This window comes from Caretta caretta, chromosome 11 (assembly GCF_965140235.1).
Source record: "Caretta caretta isolate rCarCar2 chromosome 11, rCarCar1.hap1, whole genome shotgun sequence".
NCBI classification, from domain to species: domain Eukaryota; kingdom Metazoa; phylum Chordata; order Testudines; family Cheloniidae; genus Caretta; species Caretta caretta.
Window position 1 is genome coordinate 76,203,632 of NC_134216.1, and position 2,677 is coordinate 76,206,308.

General features: G+C 51.7%; 1 non-coding gene across 1 annotated transcript; it reads left to right on the plus strand.

The window, feature by feature from the left end:
• Nucleotides 1-1,999: 1,999 nt before the first annotated feature.
• TRNAS-CGA (transfer RNA serine (anticodon CGA)) lies at nucleotides 2,000-2,081 on the plus strand. The gene has a single exon. It is a non-coding gene; the product is annotated as a tRNA-Ser (tRNA).
• The last annotated feature ends 596 nt before the right edge of the window (nucleotides 2,082-2,677 follow it).

Here is a 2,677-nt window from a genome sequence, read left to right on the forward strand (position 1 = left end):
TCCAATTTGTCCACATCCTTCCCGAAATGTGGCGCCCCGACTTAGACACAATACTTTAGCTGAGGCCACATCAGCATGGAGTAGAGCAGAAGAATTACGTCTTGTATCTTGCTTACAACACTCCTGCTAAATCCTGCCCAGGATGAGGTTTGCTTTTTTTGCAAGGGTTACACTGTTGACTCATATTTAGCTTGTGGTCCACTATGACCCCCAGATCCCCTTCCGCAGTACTCCTTCCTAGGCTGTCACGTCCTGCTCTGTATGTGTGCAGCTGACTGTTCTCTCCTAAGGGGAGTACTTTGCATTTGTCCTTATTGAATTTCAGCCTGTTAACTTCAGACCATTTCTCCAGTTTGTGCAGATCATTTTGAATTTTAATCCTATCCTCCAGAGCACTTGCAACCGCTCCCATCTTGGTATCATCCGCAAACTTTATCAGTAAAAAGAAAAGGAGGACTTGTGGCACTTTAGAGACTAACCAATTTATTTGAGCATAAGCTTTCGTGAGCTACAGCTCATTTCATCGGATGCATACTGTGGAAAGTACACAAGATCTTTTCATACACACAAAGCATGAGAAAATGGGTGTTTACCACTACAAAAGGTTTTCTCTCCCCCCACCCCACTCTCCTGCTGGTAATAGCTTATCTAAAGTGATCACTCTCCTTACAATGTGTATGATAATCAAGGTGGGCCATTTCCAGCACAAATCCAGGGTTTAACAAGAAAGTCTGAGGCGGGGGGGGGGGGTAGGAAAAAACAAGGGGAAATAGGTTACCTTTCATAATGACTTAGCCACTCCCAGTCTCTATTCAAGCCTAAGTTAATTGTATCCAATTTGCAAATGAATTCCAGTTCAACAGTCTCTCGCTGGAGTCTGGATTTGAAGTTTTTTTGTTTTAATATCGCAACTTTCATGTCTGTAATCGCGTGACCAGAGAGATTGAAGTGTTCTCTGACTGGTTTATGAATGTTATAATTCTTGACATCTGATTTGTGTCCATTTATTCTTTTACGTAGAGGCTGTCCAGTTTGGCCAATGTACATGGCAGAGGGGCATTGCTGGCACATGATGGCATATATCACATTGGTGGATGTGCAGGTGAACGAGCCTCTGATAGTGTGGCTGATGTGATGGTGATTAGGCCCTGTGATGGTGTCCCCTGAATAGATATGTGGGCACAGTTGGCAACGGGCTTTGTTGCAAGGATAGGTTTCTGGGTTAGTGGTTCTGTTGTGTGGTGTGTGGTTGTTGGTGAGTATTTGCTTCAGGTTGGGGGGCTGTCTGTAGGCAAGGACTGGCCTGTCTCCCAAGATTTGTGAGAGTGTTGGGTCATCCTTTAGGATAGGTTGTAGATCCTGAATAATGTTGGAGGGGTTTTAGTTGGGGGCTGAAGGTGATGGCTAGTGGCGTTCTGTTATTTTCTTTGTTAGGCCTGTCCTGTAGTAGGTGACTTTTTCGTACTCTTCTGGCTCTGCCAATCTGTTTCTTCACTTCCGCAGGTGGGTATTGTAGTTGTAAGAATGCTTGATAGAGATCTTGTAGGTGTTTGTCTCTGTCTGAGGGGTTGGAGCAAATGCGGTTGTATCGCAGAGCTTGGCTGTAGACGATGGATCGTGTGGTGTGGTCAGGGTGAAAGCTGGAGGCATGTAGGTAGGAACAGCGGTCAGTAGGTTTCCGGTATAGGGTGGTGTTTATGTGACCATCGTTTATTAGCACTGTAGTGTCCAGGAAGTGGATCTTAATCACGTCTCTGCTAAGGCTGCGTCTACACTCCCCCTTGTGTCGGTAGAACGTATGTGGCTCGGGGAGTGAATAAGCCACCCCCCGAGTGACACAAGTTGCACGGACCTAAGCGCCGGTGTGGACAGTGCTATGGTGCTGGGAGAGCTTCTCCTGCCAACATGGTTACGGCTGCTCGTTGAGGGTGGAGAGCTCCCTCCCGTCGGCTTCCAGCCGCTCCAGTAGAGACTGCCACTGGGGGCCACGTCACTCACAGCTGTGAGGGCCGAGCGGTTAAGGGGTTGGACTCGAAATCCAATCGGGTTTCCCTGTGCAGGTTCAAATCCTGCTCACAGCGAGGCCTGTGTTTTAGCCACACTTGCTCACCAGGGCAATACATCTCCACCGGCCCTGAGACGCTCTCCATACACTCCCCACCCCAGGTAAACCCTGTTCTGCTCCTTTCATGGGGATGCCTGGGATGGTGCCTCACGCTGTGTCCCTGCGGTCTCAGGCCTCTGCCCCTCACCCAGCGCCCCCCGGCTCAGCCCCACCCCTGGGTGCTGCTCCTCTCCAGCGTGTGGAAGGAGCTGAGCATGGGCAGCCCGTATAAAAGGCCACGGGAGGCTGAGCCTCCCCCAAAAGGCCGTCCATGCGGGGGGGAAACGCTGGGGATGTGGGGCGGGTCTCCCCGCCGGAGGCCTGTGGGCCCGTGGTCAACTTTCGAGCGCTGGAAGCGAAGCTCCAGAGAAGTGGGGGCCCCACCTGCACCCCGCTCCCCTCTGCCTCTTAGCCCGATGCCCTGCTCTTGCTCTGCCTCTTCCCATCCCCCCTCCGCCTCTTCCCCCAAAACCTGCACCCCACCCCCCCTTGGCCTTTTCCCCCGCGGCCCCGTCTTCTCGTGCCTCTTCCTGTCCTGCTCCACCTCCTTCCCCAAGGACCCCACTGCCCCCC